Here is a 20,756-nt window from a genome sequence, read left to right as displayed (position 1 = left end):
TATCTATATCTTGTTTGCATTACTCAGATATTAGTGTCGTGACATTACCTTCGACATCTCATATCTGATACCAGAATTTCAATTAGAATCAAGATCAAGCAAGTTTGAACCTCCCTCAAAGGGTAATTTTCCAGAATTTTCATCTCTTCGATTCTCTCTCAATTCTTCACCATTCTTTGTGATTTTTGGTTGGATCAAGTCCTACCAATGTAGGCAAGAAGATTGAGTTGCTTTGAGGTCAAATCGAAGCAACTCAGTTCATGATCCTCGAAATTCAAATCCATGTATCTTTTTATATACTTGGAATTGGAGAAAATTGAGGCCAGATTCGAGCTCCTGGGCATTTTTTCTTTGAATCCATGTCCTTGTTTTTCATTTTGGTGATGGTTGATGGTGGACCAATCCGGTGAGGTCCACCGGAGAAGAAGACCGGAGCCCTAGCTCCGGTGGTGTGTTGTCACACTTCTCAGCCACGGGATCTATTTAAATTGTTTTAATCTTAGCCCCTGGTTCTGATTACCAAGTGTGTGACACGTTGACTGCAGTGCATCATGGAATGCGCACGCTTGACCATCAGATCTGCCACCTCAATTAATGAGGGAGATCTGATGGCCCTTGTTTTTTCTTATTTTATGATTCTTCATTTAATCCATTTATTTTGATTAATTCATATTAATTTCATTTTTAATGCAAAAAAATGGGACTTGCACCAAAAGTCTTTAAATATTTTCCTCTTTCATTTTCTGAATTAAAATTATTTTTTGGATTAATTTTGATATTTTCCATGAATTAATTATTTTTGTGCATATTTTTAATTGTTTAAAAATACTTCTGACTTTTCAAAAATTATGAATTTTTTTGTCTAAGGTCATTTGACCTTGTTTGACCTAGGATAAATCTCTTGGCCATTTATTTGTAGTTTTGAAGAGGTTTTAGGTTTTGACCAAATTAAATTGAATTTAAATGCATTTTAATTTGATTTTTAATTTATTAATTGTATGAAATCATGTTGAGCCATTTTTATCGACTTGCGATGTTTGACTATGTGTTTGGGCCTTGGTCAAGGATGATTTGACTTTTGTTAAATTAAAATCATTGGATTTAGGGGATTATTGAAATGTACATTTCTTCTTCCAAAATGAATGAATGATTTTAATTTGATAAAATTCCTCCCATGACCAATTTGTGTTTCTCTCATCTCCCCTCACTCTTCATCTTCAATCCCATTCTTTCCCATCTCTTTTATTGACCAATGAAATCTCAACATCCTAAGGCTAATTGGTTCATCAATAACCTTGTGTTAGATGAACTAATACAAGTATGGATGAGATATGTCCATCCATTTGATCTTTTCTTTTAGTGTGTGGTATTTTTTAGGAGTTTGGTTCATCATACCAAATCTCTAACATGCATTAGCACCTAAATTTTTATTGCCCGACCTCAGATAGTTGTGACTTCTACATAAGTCCAATTATGATTGCTTAACATAGAGCTAAATTTGACCCTAAAGGCATAGCATTCTAGTAAGTGAGATTGTAAGTCTCCTTCCTTTCATGGTATTGTGTGGAAATTTGGCCTTTTTTCCTTCCTTTGGAAGATGTCTTGGTTCAAGGATCCATGCTTGTGAATAGAGGGTTGAGTGTTCTCCAAAGAATAACTTAATCAATTAAAAGGCAAAACTCCACTAACATCTAATTAACTTTGACTAACACTAACTATTATTAACCTTGCTTTACTTTCAAGTCATTTACTTTATGCAATTTAACCTTAAGTCATTTACCATTTCATTTGTCATTTTATATATCATTTAACTTGTTTATGTTTATGCCATTTTCACTTTGCTCATTTGAGCCATATATTGTGGTTGTATATATTTGTTTGAATATTTTGTTTGTGTTTATGATCTTAGGACCTTAAAATACTTAATAAGCAACAAAAACCCTAAAAAATGTTTGTGTGGACTGTTGGATTGGATCTGAACTTTTGGACTTAGAATTAGGCAACATTCCATGAGCAAAAGGACTTGGCCAATGCCAACATTTACGAGACCAGTTATTGTGATTTGGGTTTTCATCTGATGCAAGTATTTGGATCCACTTGAGTTTCTCGGCTACATGGTCTTGATGCAAATATTATTTTGATCTGGTGTCTAACATCTTTTTCTGAGTTGATCAAAGAGTATTTCATCTGATACATAAGAAGGAAAAAGAGACTTGTAGCTATGGGATTTTCTTGCTTGGATGTGGCTATCTTTATTTGATGCCTTGATCTTCATGATGCTTGATATTACTAATTGCTTGCTGATTATTGCTTGACTCAAAGTCCAAAGGGAAAATGGGTTTTCTATTTGACATTCTTGTTTGTTGGATTGCATCCCATTGGTCAGATCTTTTTCAACTCTTAACTTTTGATTTTATGCTTATGATTAGCCTCTTCATCTCCTCCCATTTCTTAAATTTCAAAATCTCTTCCCTTTTTTTTAAATCTTCTTTACTTGTGATTTCAAACTTAGACCTTATTTCAAATTAGAAATTTTGGCTTTATACCATTGCATTTTTTTAACTCTTTTCTTAAATCAAACTTGTAATTGAATCTAATCATATTGACTTAAAATTTCAACATATAAAAAAAAAAGAACTAACAACTCCATTCAAATTTTTGGCCCTTTGTGCCCTTTTCATTTAAAATTTTGTTAAAAGCAATCCACTCATTTTGAAATTGATACCACGAACTACGAGGTTTTGATCCCTCATTTTTATGTTGGTACGTAGGCACAAGTCTGAAGGTCTTGTTAAACAAAAAAAATATAATTAATGAATTCTTTTCTCATTCCCACACTCTATTTGTTGCAAATATCTTTTATACCAAAAACACATACACACATAAAAAAGGGCTCCCTAGGAGTACCTAGGACACTTTGGGTGCAAACACCTTCCCTCTGTGTAACCAACCCCCTTACCTGTAATCTCTGGCATTTTATTAGTTTTGATTTGAAAACTTCTTATCTTTGGGTTTTGTTCGTACTTTTCCCTTTTCCTTTGGAAACAATAAAAGGGCGATGGCGACTCTGGTTTTATTGACGTTAAGTTTATCCATAGCTTAATGGTCATGAATTTACCGCTACAAAAATTAAGTGGCGACTCTGCTGGGGAGTAGTCCTCAGTGGGTTTAGCCTACTTTTTTATGTATATATATTTGTATATTTGATGTTTGTATACTTGTTTTGTGTGATATAATCTGCTTGTTGTGCTTGGTGATCTATGAGTGGTGAGATAAGTTCTAACCCGAACTTGAGTGCAATTAAGATATGAGAATGGTATAGTCATGTTCGACTTGTGTGAAGTAGTCCTTAACAAGTTGGCTTGAGATCTATCTACTCAGTGGAAACCCTTTTGGAGTTACTAATGTCACACAAGTCATTTGTGGTTAGGCATTACTTTCTTTGATTTGGGGTCCGAGAAGTTGAGGACCGTAGAAAATTTAACCCAACTTGGCCTATTTAGGACGTAGTGCGGAGACTGTTCAGGTGTAGACTTGATAATAGTTGTTACACGATACTACACTCAAACAAGTTTCTCTTGAGAATATTATGGGTTGATGAGTCAATCATCCTAACTTGTAATATCCGATAGATGGAATTAAGACTATGGGAAGTCTTTAGAACATGATCTACAGGTTTTTATCCTTAGTACACTCCTTTGGGATGGTTCTTAACCTGACTCCATGCTCGTGACTCACAACAAACCCTTTGATTCTTGGTTGATCCAATCAAGTCTTGTTAATATCAATGGAACTTGGGTGTTGATAAGGTGAAAACCATAATCCACCAAAATGGATGATTGATCTTGACAATAACTTGATTCATCCCTTGACCTTTGTTTTTGTTTGCCTTGTGTATAATCCCTTGTTTGTGATTGTTGCATCCATGCATTCATGCACATCATGACATTCATCACACAAAAATAACTTCAAGGAACTGTGGTTTTATTTGCAAATATTTTCAGACCATGGATTGTGGACGAAGGAACACCAAGAAGTACGGTTTCAGATGTCCTAATTTGAAAGAGCTAAGGAAGTTATCATCCTTTGTATTAGATCCCTTGAACTTCAAGAAATGTCATGGTAAGCTTTTATCCATGTTATCTACTGATGTGGTTGAAGGACTCTTTAGTGTGTTGGTTCAGTTTTATGATCCTTTCTACCGTTGCTTCACTTTTCCCGATTATCAGCTTATGCCTATGTTAGAGGAGTATGTCAATCTCTTGGGAATACTTGTTTCTGACAAGGTGTCTTTTAGTGGATTGGAGGAGATTCCCAGATCTCATCTTATAGCTGAAGCTTTTCATCTGAAGAAGTTTTAGATTGAGGCTCATTGGGTGAAGAAATGAGGACTTTTTGGGTTGACTTTTGAGTTTCTCATAGGGAAAGCTACTATCTTTGCTCAAGTCGGTAGTGTGGACGCTTTTGAAGCCATCTTTGTGTTGCTCATCTACGGTTTAGCTTTGTTCCCTAACATTGAAGGCTTTGTTGATGTTAACGCCATTAGAATCTTCTTGATTGGGAATCTTGTGCCTACTCTGTTGGGTGATATGTACTTCTCTTTACATTTGAGAAATTCTAAAGATGGTGGGACTATTGTGTGCTGTGTTGCTCTTCTGTACAAGTGGTTTATTTCGCACTTGCCTTAGATGTCTGAATTCGTGGAGAACAAGAAATATCTACGGTGGTCTCAGAGACTCATGTCTCTCACTAATGATGATATTGTTTGGTATGACTCTATATTGAGTAACTTGGATATTATTGACAGCTGTGGTGAATTCTCTAATGTGCCTCTCATTGGTACACAAAGAGGAATCAACTATAACCCTGCTTTGGCTCGTCCTCAACTTGGGTTCCCCTTGAGAGACGAAACTAATAACACTCAATTAGAAGGACTTTTCTAACAAGAGGGTAAAGATACCCAACATTTGAAGCAGAAGATGATACATGCTTGGCATAATATGCATAGGAAAGGAAGATCCGAGCTTGGTCCGTGCAGCTGTGTAGCTTTGGAAGCTTATACTACTTGGGTGAAAAAGAGAGTTTTGGAATTGAAGATGCAGTATGCATGTGAGAGACCTATGTCTTTGGTTGTGGCTGAGCCATTAACTCTCCCTAATCAAGATGTAGAGGAGTTGGAAGATGCACTTGCCAAGATGAAGCAAGAGAGAGATATGTGGGAAGAGCAGTTCCATGCTTTAAGCCGAAAGCATGAGGAGTTGCAGCTTGAGTCAAAGGATAAAGACACACTTATTGAACTTGTTGAAGACCGAGCCGTGAAGATACATTGAGAGCCAGAGGGTCCATCTTCCTTTACTATGCCTCAGCCTTCTAGTGCTTGGAAGAAGATTGTTGATCAGCTTGTCCTTGAGAAGGCTCAGATGAAGACATCTTTTGAGACCGAGATTCGATGCATCCAAAGGAAGTACTCGCCTATAACCATATCATCTAACACCGTTGTTAGGGGATCCTTAGGATGATTAGTTTCCTTTTCTCTTATACTTGTACTTTGGTTTCTAAAATCGTACTCAGTGTAATCCCTCCAAATTATATGAATAAAAGAGATTTTTATGGTCAATCAAATTGTTACTATTGTTATTATGTAAATATTTGCAAATAGAACTTTGTTTGTTCCTTGAAATAAAATAAACAAAAACATTGCATTTCATGCATCATTTGGATACCAGGTTTTCTTCTTCCAGATGTCTTATCAGTTATTCTTCTGTGCTTCAGCCAAGCTGACTCACCGATACAACACTCATGCTAATCAACCCAGAATTATGGAGAATTTGGAACAAGAGAACAAAGAAACGAAGGATGAGATTGCTCGACTGACTGCCATGATGGAGTTTGTTCTTGCTGCGCAGAATCAGTATTCACCAACTCCCGCAACTCCTCTCAAGAGGACTGTCATCTCCGAGGTTGCTACCTCAACCATTCCTGTTGCTGCTACTCAATCCGGTCCAACTATGCCTACTGGATTCCCATGGGGGATGCCACCAAATTTCATGCCTTAAGGGTTTGCACCCACATTTGCTTCTATGCCGGCATCTAGACCGGTCATGTCTGTGCCACCTCTAGTTGTTCATACCTTGCCTCGTGTTGAGGACACCATCTACCATTCTGAGCCGTCTGAGGGCCCAGATGTTTATGAGAAAATGGATGAAATGAAGAATCAGTTCCTCGAGTTGCGAAAGGAATTGAAAATGTTGAGAGGAAAAGACTTGTTTGGTAAAAGTGTTGCTGAACTTTTCCTGGTACCAAATGTGAAGATCCCGATGAAATTCAAAGTCCTTGACTTTGAAAAGTATAAGGGAAATACTTGCCCATTAAGTCATCTTGTTATGTATGCCAGAAAAATGTCAACTCAAACTGATAATGACCAGTTATTGATTCAATACTTCCAAGACAGTTCAACTAGTGCTACTTTGAGATGGTAAATGGGGTTAGACAGTGCAAGTGTTCGCACATTTAACGATTTGGGTGAGGCTTTTGTGAAACAGTATAATTATAATATGGATATGGCGCTTGATAGAGACCAACTGAGATCTATGTCTCAGAAGGATAATGAGACATTTAAAGAATACACTCAAATATGGAGGGAACTTGCTGCTCAGATTAATCCTCCATTGGAAGAGAAGGAGATGACGAAAATTTTCCTGAAGACCCTGAGTTCGTTTTATTACGAGCGCATGATTGTCAGTGCCCCTAGTGACTTTACCGAGATGGTAAACATGGGGATGAGGTTAGGAGAAGGAGTCCATGAGGGATGTTTGTCTAAGGAATAGGTGTCGTCCAGTAAGAAGTATGGAAGTGGTTTTTCCAGAAAGAAGGAAGGGGAAACCAATGCATTGTCCGTGGGGAGACAGAGGAGGCCTCATGCCAGAAGAAATCCTTAACTGTGTCAGCATCAACATCAAGTTTCATCAGTAATTCTAGTATTTTCAAACAATTCCAACAATCAATCAGTTCCAATTCAGCAACAACAACGTCAACAACAACCGCAATAAAGAACCAACAACAACAACAATAATAATAATCAACAACAAAACTTCGAGAGGAAGAAGGTCTCTTTTGACTCTATTCCTATGTCGTACGCCGAACTCTACCCATCTTTGGTTCTCAAGAACCTACTTCAACCAAGAAATCCACCTCAAATTCCCGAGCCACTTCCATGGTGGTATAAGCCTGAACTCCGTTGTGCCTTTCATCAAGGAGCTCTCGGCCATGATATTGAAAACTGTTACCCGTTGAAGTATGAGGTACAAAAACTTGTGAAGAGTGGGATGGTGTCCTTTGAGGACCGTGTGCTGAATGTAAAAGCCAATCTGTTTCCCGCCCATGGTAACTCTTCTGTCAACATGGTAGATGATTGTCCTGGAGAATATAAGGTGTATGATATTCGCCATATCAGACATTTTTTGGTTGCAATTCATAGAGATATTTGTTCGGTCAGTGATTGTGAACATGACCATGATGGTTATATGGTATGCAGTGTGAACTCTCGAGGATGTGTTATTGTCAAGATGGACATTCAGAGATTGATAGATGAAGGGCTTATCCAAGTTTGTCAATCAAGAGAGGTAGATGATGTCAATGTGATAGTACCAATGTTTAAGACCCCTGAGCGGGTAGTAATTCAATTTGATAGTAGCAGCAACAACAATGTCAATAGATTAGTATCGCCATTGGTAATACGATTAGCGGGCTCTGTCCCATATACATCCGATAAAGCTGTGCCTTATCAGTATAATGCCACCATGGTGGAGAATGGTCAAGAGGTTCCATTGCCTACGACAAATTCTGTTGTGAATATATCCGATATTACGAAGGTGAATTGTAGTGGTCGTGTATTTGGCTCGATAGTTCCAAAGGAAGTAGAGGATGTTTCAGCCAGTAGGAAGGTGGATGTACCTGTGGTGAATTCGGTTAGTGCTCCAGTTTGTCAGTCTGGTGAATCCAGCAAGCTAAAGCCTAATGATGATGACGAGGTACTACAATTAATCAAGAGGAGTGAATTTAATATGGTGGAGCAGCTGCTCCAAACCCCATCGAAGATTTCAGTGCTGTCTTTGTTGATGAATTCTGAAGCGCATAGAGAAGCTTTGCAAAAAGTGTTAGAGCAAGCCTACGTTGAGCATGATGTAATTGTGGATCAATTTGACCATATTGTGGCTAACATTACTTCTTGTAACAATCTGAGGTTTTGTGATGAAGAGCTTCCTAAGGAAGGCAGAAATCACAATTTGGCGCTCCATATTTCGATGAACTGCAAGGAGGATGCGTTGTTCAATGGGTTGGTTGATACAAGTTCTTCTTCGAATGTACTCCAGAAGTCAACCCTTTCCAGGCGCCCCGATGAGGTATAGTGGCGTGATCGTCAAAGCGTTTGATGGTTCTCGCAAAACCGTCATTGGAGAAGTGGACCTTCCAGTCAAGATAGGTCAGAGTGATTTTCAAATTACTTTTCAAGTAATGGATTTCCACCCGGCCTACAACTGCTTATTGGGGAGGCCATGGATTCATGAAGCAGGAGCTGTAACGTCTACTCTGCACCAGAAATTGAAATTTATGAAGAACGGCTAGCTTGTCATTGTTGGTGGATAGAAAACGCTCTTGGTGAGCCATTTGTCATCTTTTACACGTGTTGAAGTTGAGGAGGAGGTTGGGACTCCATTGCAAGCCTTGTCTATTACTGAGGTGAAGAAAACTGAGGCACCCATGTCTTCTTTCAAAGACGCCCAAAAAGCTATTGAGGCAGGCAGTACAGACCAGTGGGGTTGTATGATAGAAGTTGCTGATAACAAGAATAGAGTCGGATTGGGATTTCAACATGGTTCGTTCAGTAACAAAGAAGAAGAAGTACAACCTAGTTTCCGTAGTGGAGGGTTCATTCATGATAATGAACAACACTCAACTGTTGTAATTGAGGATGATGAAGACGAAGACTGCGCCAACTTTATGACGCATGGCAAGACTTGCAACAATTGGGTTGCTGTTGATGTTCCCGTTATTGTCCATCGCTCTAAGTAATTTGTTTTCCATGTTTTAAGAAAAATCCTTCTCTTATGCCTAAGGGAGAAGTGGACATTGTTAGGCATTTCTCAATTATCATTAATAAAATACAATTCTATTCATCCACATCTATGATGTTTTATTTTTACTTTTTGCCTTTCTGAAAATGGTAATCACGAAACACATAAATAAATAAATAATTGTCCATCTGCATAATATTTGGTCATAATTCACTTCTCTAAAATCAAAATATCAAATCATTATGTAGGTTGGTTCCCAAACCCATTGAATACAATGATCCTACTCCCTTTCCAAACTTTGATTTCCTTGTGTTTGAGGTTAAGGAAGAGACTGCTGATGAATTATCTCGTCTACTTGAGCATGAGGAAAAATCCATTCAACCGTTCGAAGAGCAGATTGAGTAAGTCAACTTGGGTTCCGAAGATGATGTGGAGGAAGTCAAGATTGGGTCTCAACTGTGTCAAGAGGCTAAGAAGGGGTTGATTGATCTTCTTAGATAGTATTCAGATGTGTTTGCTTGGTCCTATCAAGACATGTCTGATTTGGATTCTAAGATTGTGGAGCATAGATTTTCGTTGAAGCCAGAATGCCCTCCGGTCAAGCATAAATTGAGGAGAACTCATCTTGATATGGCAGTGAAGATCAAAGAAGTGCAGAAGAAGATTGATGTCGGTTTTCTTGTTACCGCTGAATATCCGCAGTGGGTTGCCAACATTGTGCCTATTTTGAAGAAGGATGGAAAAGTCTGTACGTGTGTTAATTATAGAGATTTGAACAAAGCTAGTCAGAAAGATGATTTCCCTCTACCACACATTGATATGTTGGTAGACAATACAACTAAATTCAAAGTCTTTTCTTTTATGGACGGAACTTCCGGTTATAATCAAATCAAGATGGCACCCGAAGATATGGAGAAGACCATATTCGTTACACCCTAGGGAACATTTTGTTATAGAGTGATGCCTTTCGGTTTAAAGAATGCTGGTGTAACGTACCAGAGAGCTATGACCACTCTTTTTCATGATATGATGCATAGAGAGATTAAAGTCTATGTTGATGACATGATTGCCAAATCATGTGATGAAGAAGGACATGTTGAACATTTGTTGAAGTTATTCCAACATTTGAGGAAGTATAAACTCCGATTGAATCCCAATAAGTGTACTTTTGGTGTTCGTTCTGGTAAGTGGTTGGGCTTTATTGTTAACGAGAAGGGTATTGAAGTTGATCCTGTCAAGGTCAAAGCAACACGTGAGATGCCTACGCCCAACACTGAGAAGCAAGTCATAGGTTTTCTCAGCCACTTGAATTATATCTCAAGATTTATATCGTATATGACTGCCACATGTGGGCCTATATTCAAGCTTCTTCAGAAAGATTAGTCTTGTGATTGGACCGAAGATTGCTAGAAAGCTTTTGACAGTATTAAAGAGTATATGCTTGAGCCTCGGATTCTGTCTCCACCTATTGAAGGAAGACCTTTGATCATGTATTTGACTATGCTTGACGAAAGTATGGGTTGTGTTCTTGGTCAGCAAGATGAAACTGGAAAGAAAGAATATGATATTTACTACCTCAGTAAGAAGTTCACCGACTGCGAGACTCGGTATTCTATGCTTTAAAAGACTTGTTGCGCATTGGCTTGGGCTTTTAAGCGTATGCGTCAATATATGTTAAATCATACTACTTGGTTGATATCCAAAATGGATCCAATCAAGTATATTTTTGAGAAGCCTGCTTTAACTTGGAGGATTACCCGTTGGCAGATGTTGTTATCAGAGTATGATATTGAATATCGATCTCAAAAAGCTATCAAAGGTAGTGTCTTGGCTGACCATTTGGCTCACCAACCGATTGAAGACTATCAGTCAGTGCAGTATAATTTTCCTGACGAAGAGATCTTGTACCTGAAAATGAAAGATTGTGATGAACCATTGCTTGAATAAGGGATAAAACCTGATTCCCGTTGGGGCATGGTATTCAATTAAGCTATTAATCATTATGGTAATGGTATTAGGGCAGTGATTATTACTCCTCAAGGCACTCATTTTCCATTTACAGCTAGATTGACTTTCAAATGTACGAACAATATGGATGAGTATGAAGCTTGCATTATGGGGCTTGAAGAGGACATTGATCTCATAATCAAATATCTTTACGTCTATGGAGAATCAACTTTTATTGTGAATCAGATCAAAGGTGAATGGTAGATGAATCAATCTGGTTTAATACCATATAAAGATTATGAGAGGAGGATTTCAACTTTCTTTACAAAGGTTGAGTTTCATTATATCCCTCGAGATAAAAACTGGATGGCAGATGCTCTTGCAACGTTGACTTCAATGATTATGGTGAAGTTCTGGAATAAAGTCCCTAATATGCCTGTGATGCGTCTTGATAGGCCAGCTCATGTGTTTGTTGTTGAAGAAGTCGAAGATGAAAAGCCGTGGTATTTTGATATCAAATGTTTTCTCCAAAGTCAGATCTACCCGCATGGGGAATCTTTGAAAGATAAGAAGACTTTGAGAAGATTAGCTGGTAACTTCTATCTGAATGTTGATGTGTTGTACAAAAGAAACTTCAATATGGTTTTGCTCAGATGCGTGGATAGACACGAAGCAGACCTGTTGATGACTGAAGTCCATGAAGGTTCCTTTGGTACTCATTCCAATGGACATGTTATGGCTAAGAAGATGTTGAGAGCAGGTTACTAATGGTTGACAATGGCATCTGACTGTTGCAAGTGTGTGAGGAAATGCCACAACTGTCAAATATATGCAGATAAGATTCATGTTCCTCTGACACTGTTGAATGTCATTTCCTCTCCATGGCCCTTCTCCATGTGGGGAATTGATATGATTGGCATGATCGAGCCTAAAACTTCGAACGGACATCGCTTCATTTTGGTGGCTATTGATTACTTCATGAAGTGGGTTGAAGCGGCATCGTATGCAAATGTAACCAAGCAAGTTGTTGTGAGGTTTATCAAGAATCAAATTATATGCTGGTATGGTGTGCCAAGTAAGATCATTACTGACAATGGATCAAACTTGAACAATAATATGGTGGAAGCTCTTTGTAAAGACTTCAAGATTGCACATCATAATTCTTCTCCCTACAGTCCTAAGATGAATGGGGTTGTTGAAGCTGCAAATAAGAATATTAAGAGGATTATTCAGAAAATGGTTGTGACATACAAGGATTGGCATGAGATGCTCCCATTTGCTTTACACGGGTATCGTACATCCATCCCCACTTCAACAGGGGCAACCCCTTTCCTACTTGTTTATGGTATGGAAGTTGTGCTCCCAATAAAAGTTGATATCCCATCACTGTGAGTTTTGATGGAATCCAAGTTGATAGAAGCTGAATGTTGTCAGACCAGGTATGATCAGCTGAATTTGATTCAAGAGAAAAGGTTGACTACCATGTGTCATGGTCATTTGTATCATCAGAGAATGAAGAAAGCTTTTGATAAGAAGGTCAGGCCTTGTGTGTTTAGAGAAGGTGACCTTGTGCTCAAGAAGATTCTATCTTTCAAACCAGATGCTAAGGGCAAATGGACTCCTAACTATGAAGGCCCATATGTTGTTAAGAGAGCCTTTTCAGGCAGTGCTTTGATTCTTACAACTATGGATGGTGAAATGTTCACACGCCCTGTGAATGCTGATGTAGTCAAGAAATAATTCGCCTAAAAAATAAAAGAACAGCTCGCTAAGTTGAAAACTCGAAAGGGAGGCTTAGGCAAAAATGAGCGTCTCGATGGATTGAAAACCCGAAAGGGCGATCCAGGCAAAAATTAGAGACATAAAATAGAAAGAATTTATCCCGATAGATTGAGTACCCCATCTTGGGGCAATTTATGCAAAAAAAATTAGGGATTGTGGCAAGTAACTGCACTCAGTTGATCTCCGGTCTTAAGCAGATAAGTCAACTCGGATTCATCATTCTCAACCGAAGCCAAGAGCACTTTGGATATTGAAATTGGTGAAAGGATTAGTGATCATTGTATTCAATGTAGCCCTTTTCCATGTAAATTACAATTTTTCAACTTTTGTAAAGATCTATGGAGTCTTGTCATTTACAGACTACCATTCTATTAAATAAAGTTGGGTTTTTTTATCCAATTGATTCTACTCTTATTTATCTTTCAGCTAAATAGAATTGAATTTTTATGATGATAATTTTGAAATATTTAAATCAATCAAAATCAAAATCATTTTTTCTAAAAATAATAAAAGCAATTACTTTTAAAAAGCAATCGATTTCAGTAAGGAATATCAACAGTAGTCCGAGAACAGGTAAGTCTTGAAAGTGCGGAACATTGTTGGTCTTCCCCAAGAAGTTGGTTTGATTACTTTTTCCTCCACAACAGCAATTCAGTTTCTTCGGCCGAGTTTCGTAATCGCCTCCCCAACTGAGTTGTAGGCACATATTCTCAACGGTTTGCATAAATCCAGCACAAGATTTTATTCCCCTCAGGTCGCCAGCGGAGTTCACTCCTGATCCCTGCCAGCATTGATTCTTGAGCAATATTTTTGGTCCTTTGATCTAAAATTCCCCGCAGAGTTGATGAATCAGATCCTCAGCAGATCTTTTCTCCTTCCTCGGTAAAATTTGAGATATTCAGAGATGGACGATTTATGTTCATCCTTAACTTTTTCTCTAGTTGATGACTCCATCATGTCGATATTAGCCGAGTGTTGTAGCGATGATTCAGATCAGTTACATTTGTATCCTTTGTGATTATTTTGTCAGTGTAGCGGTAAATTCATGATCATCAAGCTATGGATAAGCAAGACATCAAATAACAAGAGTCGCCACCGCGCTTTTATTGTTTCCAAGGGAAAAGGAAAAAGTACGAACAAAACCCATAAATAAGAAGTTTTCAAATCAAAACTAATAAAATGCCAGAGATTACAGGTAAGGGGGTTGGTTACACAGAGGGAAGGTGTTAGCATCCAAAGTGTCCAAGGTACTCCTAGGGAGCCCTTTCTTGTGCGCATATGTATTTTGTACAAATGATGTTTGCAAGCAAATAGAATAAGGGGATGAGAAAAGAATTCATTAATTATATTTTTTTGTGTTTGACAAGACCTTCGGACTTGTGCCTACGTACCAACATAAAAATGAGGGATCAAAACCTTGTAGTTCGTGATACAAATTTCAAAATGAGTGCTTTGCTTTTAATGAAAATTAGGTTTGAAAGGCACAAAGGCCTAAAAAATGATTTGAATGAGTTAGTTCTTTTTGGATTTTAAAGTCTTTAAGTCAAGTATAGTTAAGTTTATTTACTTGTTTATTTAAGAAAAGAAGTTTTTAAAATGCAATGGCATAAGGCCAAAGTTTCTAGTTTGCAAAATGGTCTAAGTTTAGATATAACAAGTACAAACAAAGAAGTTTTTAAAAGGAGGGAGAGATTTTGAAATTAAAGAAGTGGGGAGGAGTTGAAGAGACTAATCCTAAGCATAAATTTAAAAGTTAAGGGTTGAAAAGATCTGACCAATGGGCTGCAATCCAATAGACAAGAATGTCATATAGAAACCCAAATTCCCTTGAATATTAGAATCAAGCAACAAACAATGGACACAATATTAACTGGAAGAGCAAGGCATCAAATATAGATAGCCACATCCAAGTTTAGCAACTCCATGATCTTCTTCAAATTTGCCCATGTAGCAGATGAATTCCACAATGCCATAAGTCACAGGTTCAAAATAATAACTTCACAATGATCATGTTGCAGATGAACTCAAATGGATCTTCAATGGTGTATCAGATGAAGTTTCAGATTACAAGCACTTGGTTACAAGAAAGTTGGCATTGGCCAAGTCCTTTGCATAGGGAGTGTTTCCTAAATTCTAAGTCCAATTGTCTCATATCAAACCAATAGTCCACACAAGATATTTTTTATGGTTTTTGTTTTTATTATGTACATTAATGACCAAAGACCACAAAAACAAACACAATATTCACAATCACAATATATCACAAAATATGGTCCAAATGGACAAAGTGAAAAGGATATTAACATAAACAATTAGAATGGTATGAATAATGGCAAATGAATAAGGCTTAAAAATAAAGTGCATTAAAGTAAATGACTTAAAATTAAATGTTAGTTGTTAATGAGTTAGAAGTTAGTATATCTTTTTCTTTTTATTTTAAGTCATTCTTTGGAGAACACTCAACCCACTTATCACAAGCATGGTTCCTTGAACCAAGACATCTTCCAAAGGAAGGAAAAAAGGCCAAGTTTCCACGCAATACCATGAAAGAGGGGAGACTTACAATCTCACTAACTAGAATGCTATGCCTTTTGTATCAAAAATTTAGCGCTATGTTAAGCAATCGTAATTGGACTTATGTTGAAGTCACAAGTATTTGAGGTCGGGCAATAGAATCCTGGTGTTAATGCATGTTAGAGACATACTATAATGGACTATGCTCATGAAACATACCACACACAAAAAGAATATGCAAAAGTGGTGGCCTAATCTCATCCATACTTATGTTGATTTTGCAATCAACTAGCCTTAGGATGTAGAGATATCATAGGTCCATGATATGAATGCATAAAAAAAGGGAATGAGATGAAGAGGGAAGGGAATGGATCAAAACTCAAATTGGACAAAGAAGGACTTTTACCAAATTAAGATCATTCATTCATTTTGGGAGATGGAATGTACATTCCATCAATCCCCTAAATCCAATGATCTTAACTTAACAAAGTCAAATCAACCTTGACCAAGGCCCAACAACACAAGTCAAACTTATACAAACAAACAAAATGGCTCAACACAATTATTTGACATTTATTCAATTTAAAAAATACTAAAAATTTTGCATTAAATTATATATGGTTTGTCAAATTCCTAAAACCTCATCAAAACACCAAAGAAATGGCCATGAGATTTATCATAGGTCAAACAAGGTTAAAGATCCTTGGAGAAAAAATTTCAGAATTTTTAGAGGCTTAAAAGTATTTTTTAACAATTAAAAATAATCACAAAATCAATTAAATCATGAAAAATATTAATAATGATCCAAAAAATAATTTTAATTCAAAATATGAAAGAGGATTTTATTTAAATTTTTTTGGTGAAACTCTCATATTTTTTGGATCAATATTAAAATTAATATGAATTAATGAAAGTTAAAGGAATAAAATGAAAATCATAAAATACAAAAAAACATGGACCACTTGATCTCCCTCATTAATTGAGGTGGCAGATCAAGTGGTCCTCAACGCGCTTTCCACCATAGTCACTAGTCAACGCGTAACACAAGTGGTTTTTACAAGCAACACACGAGATTAAAACATTTTGAATTGATCATGTGGCTCAGAACCTGTCCAACACATCACTGACGCTAAACCTCTGGTCACCTTCTCAGGCGAACCTCGCCGGACTGGTTCAGTCATCACCATCACATAAATGAAAAAGGAGGACATGATCTGAAAGAAAAAATGGTGTAGAGCCGAATCTAACCTCAATTTCAACTAACTCCAAATATATAGAAAGATATGAGGAGTTGAATTTTGAGGTGTGTCAACTGAGTTGCTTCGATTTGACCTCTAAGCAACTCAATCTTCTTGCCTACATTGGTAGGACTTCAGACAACCAAAGATCCAAGAGAATTGATGTGAATTGAGTGAGAATCGAAGAGAAGAAAATTTCTGGAAAATACCTTCAATGATGTGCAGAACTTGCTCTTCCTTGCTTCAATTCTTGTTTGATCTTGCTCCAATGACTTACAGAAGTGGATTAGGAATGGAAAAAAGCTTTGGATCCTGGCGTTTTTGAATCTCCAAACAGTGATATTCAAACTCAATTTTCAAGTGAAAATTATCAGGTTTTCCTTTAAATTGCGAGGGTTTAAATAGAGGGGGCAAAGCTGGCGCGCAAGTATCCTTTCAAATGAGCTCAGAGGGTCCATATTTATAGCATTTGGAAGTGTTATTTGCACACTAGAAAATGTTTCCAATTTTGGAAATTGCAAGATGCATGCTTGCATGGGCGTGTACAGGCCCATGAAACAATCCAATTAGGTCAAAATGCATCTGAAATGAGGTTGGAATGAAGCTTGAATGGAAAGGAAATGTTATGTGATCATTTGAATTTTGATTTCCACCAAGGATGCAGGCCTGTTAAAACCATGCGCAACCCTAGAAAACTTGGTCCAAAATGACTGAATTGGTACTCTTTGGAAAGCTTAGATCAAGAGGAACAACTCTTATGTTGAACACTTTTCCATTTGGAACTTGGATCAATATGAATTTTAAGGTGGAAGTTTGGAAATTTCAACATGTTGAAACATTTTCTAAGTGTCAAGCCATATACCTCAATGTTCCATCTTACTAAACTTTTTATGTGAGCTCCAAATGAGAAACGTGTCTTCATAAACGTTGTAGATCTTTCAAATACCTTCAAAATGGTCACAAATATGACATCATTTGGATTTATAATGAGAGAGTTATGCATTTTTGAAGTTGGGGAAAATCACTTGTTCAATGGTATTGGTCCAAAATGACCTATAATGTATCCTCATATCACATGCTCATAAAAGTTGATTTAGATTTCAATCAAAACATAAAAGTTGAAGTAGACATCTTGAATTTGGTTCTGAAATTTGGAAATCTTTCATCTCATAAAAATTGAGCAAGTTATGGCCTTGGGAAGTTGACTTTCAAATTCGGGTTTAGACAAAATGACCTATAATGTTTCAACATAGAAAATGACTTTCCAAGAAAACTTAGCTCTAGACTTCAACATGAAAGTTGTTTTTAATTTCATTTAGAGTAACTTTTATCTTGGAATTATTTTCATATGGTGAAAATTGTAGGAGATAGGGTCTAGGGAGACCTAGTTTTGATCAGATGAATTCATCTGGCCAACCACCATCAACCAACTTGCTAACTTGCAATTATATTGACTTTTTAGGCTCATGGTAGATCACATATGCATAAGATGATGAATTTTTGAGTGTCCCTTTTAAATTTGATCAATTGGTGAGGAAGCTTGTTGAAGAAGTTACTCAGGATACCCAGACAAACTAGGGTTTCCAAGGCGAATCAACTCCAAACTCTTGAAACAAACTTGATCAAAATAACATGTAGAGATCATGGGGACTCATATATAATGCTTAGAGACTTTGTGGATCAATCCTTGGTTGTGCTCTTAAACATGAGGGTCTTAAACCCTAGATATGAACTTGGTAGACCAATGGGGACCATGCCCTACCTACAAAAGAGTTAGGCAAATACAAAGACATATTTTTGGTATTTTGGTTAGTAAAATGATAAATATACAAGTATGATACAATCACATGGTGCTTGGTGATCTCTCCTAAAACAAACCCAATGAAAGAGGGGTAAGGAGGATGCCAAAGTATGATCTCAATGCTTATGCATATGATGAAATTGCATGAGGGATCTTAGGGTCAAAATTGGGGTCTTACAGTCAGCATAATCATCAATCATATATACATAAACATATACATTCATACATCAGATATTTCATTATGCATTATTATCGCATTTTTTATTCCTTCTTGTTTTGATCCCCTACTATGGTGACATTATTCTTCCCCATACAGATTTGGTGTGTCTGTCCTCCCTATATTGTAGAGTGTCAACACCTTAAGCAGAAAGAATTTAGCCTTTCTCATTCCCCATTGAGTTATTTCCTCGTGGATGGTTATTATTTTAGCTTCCTCCCTAGTTGATTATCTGGACAAAACCACTCCCCCTGAGTTATATCCTCACCGGGTCGAGCCTTTGTTTAATCGTTTCTTTCTATCTCTTACCTAGATAGATGCTTTAGTCCCTTGAGAGTCTATTATCCAGTAACTGGTAATATTCTTCTCGATTTGTGAGTACCTCACTCTTACCCAATACCTGGTAAAAGTAATCTACTTCCTCAATGTTTTTCCCCAGCGAATTCGTTTTACCTTTCCCAGAGAGTTAATCCTTGATATGTTCATCCTAACCGATGACAGATTTTCTCCTCTTTGTGGTTTTCTACCCAGTAAAAAGGTAGTTGTAATCCCTATTTCATTTCCCAGAGAGTTAATCCTTGATATGTTCATCCTAACCGATGACGGATTTTCTCCTCTTTGTGGTTTTCTACCAAGTAAAGAGGTAGTTGTAATCCCTATTTCATTTCCCAGAGAGTTAATCCTTAATATGTTCATCCTAACCAATGGCGGACTTTCTTCTCTTTGCGGTCTTCTGCCCAATAACCGGTAGTTGTAAATCCTGCTTTCCCCTCTGAGTCTATCCTTGATATGTTCATCCTAACTGGTGACCGATATTCTCTTTTCGATATTCTATCTAGTAACTGATAGATATAATTCCTACTTTTCCCTGACAGTCTATCCTTGATATGTTCATCCTAACTGATGACAGATATTCTTCCCCTTGAGTCTATCCTTGATATGTTCACTTTAACCAGTGACAAATATTCTCTTTCTTTGATCTTATGCCCAGTAGCTGGTATTTGTAAATCCTATTTGATATTTTCCCTAAGAGGTTGTTCTTACCCAGTAGCCGGTGACGAACATACCTTATTTCCTCAGCGAGTCATCCTTGATATGTTTACCCTAACTGGTAACGGATGTCTCTCTGTCAGATTATGTTATCCTCCTACCCAGTAACTGGTAATGGATAATATACTTTTGGTACTCATGTGTTGAAGTTCATTCTTCCCTAGTTGAGTTTGGGTGCGCATTTCCTCAGAGAAGTTGCCAATCCCCTGTTCGGTTCGAGTATTTCAATTTTGTTCTGCTTACCGGTTTCCCCTGCATATTTTCCCTTTACCCCCGACCGAGTCCTTCCATTGATTGATTTTCATGGAAATCCCCTTCGTGTCTCCAGCAGTTTTTAAGTCGTAGCATGGCCTACGCACAACTTCTTATCCCCAAAGTCTCTGTCTCCCCAGTGAGTTTTCCTTATGGAATGAATTATGCTCCTATGGACTTTTAGTCTCCCCTGATTCTTTTCCTTTGTGGCAACATTTCCCCCACAAATATTCTTTCTAACATTCATATCATATGCATCATGAGGTCTCTTAGGGACCAAAATTTGTTTATATATATTGTTATTTAAGTCCACTCTACTGAGTTGATACAAATGATTTAACCATCATCTCCTCTGTTAGAATGTCCTTAAATAGGGGCAGCTGTAAGACCCCAAATTTTGACCCTAAGGTCCCTCATGCTATCTCATCATATGCATTGGCATTGGGATCACACCTTGACATCCTCCTTACCCCTCATTCATTGGGTTTGCATTAGGAGAGATCACCAAGCACACTTTTGATTGTATCATACTTTGTTTTTCATTATTCATTAACCAAAATACCAAAAATATGTCAATGTATAGTTTGTTACTTTTATAGGTAGTGTGTGTGTTCACACTAGGGTTTGAGACCCTCAATGCAAGGAGTTCAATCAATAAATGGTTCACATTGGCTCTAAGCATCATATGTGGATCCCTATGTTTTTCATATATCATTTTGATAAAAAATCATCAAGAGTTTAAAGTTTGTTTGCCTTGGAAACCCTAATTCATTTGGGTATCTTGTGTGACTTATTCAACACGTTTCTTCAAAAATTGATCAAATATTTCAAGGGATATTTCATTATACATCATATTATGTATATATGATCCTCCATGAGTC

The sequence above is a fragment of the Lathyrus oleraceus genome, chromosome 3, assembly GCF_024323335.1.
Source record: "Lathyrus oleraceus cultivar Zhongwan6 chromosome 3, CAAS_Psat_ZW6_1.0, whole genome shotgun sequence".
Lineage (NCBI taxonomy): Eukaryota > Viridiplantae > Streptophyta > Magnoliopsida > Fabales > Fabaceae > Lathyrus > Lathyrus oleraceus.
The sequence above is the reverse complement of the archived record's forward strand: the minus strand, read 5'-3'. Positions refer to the sequence as shown.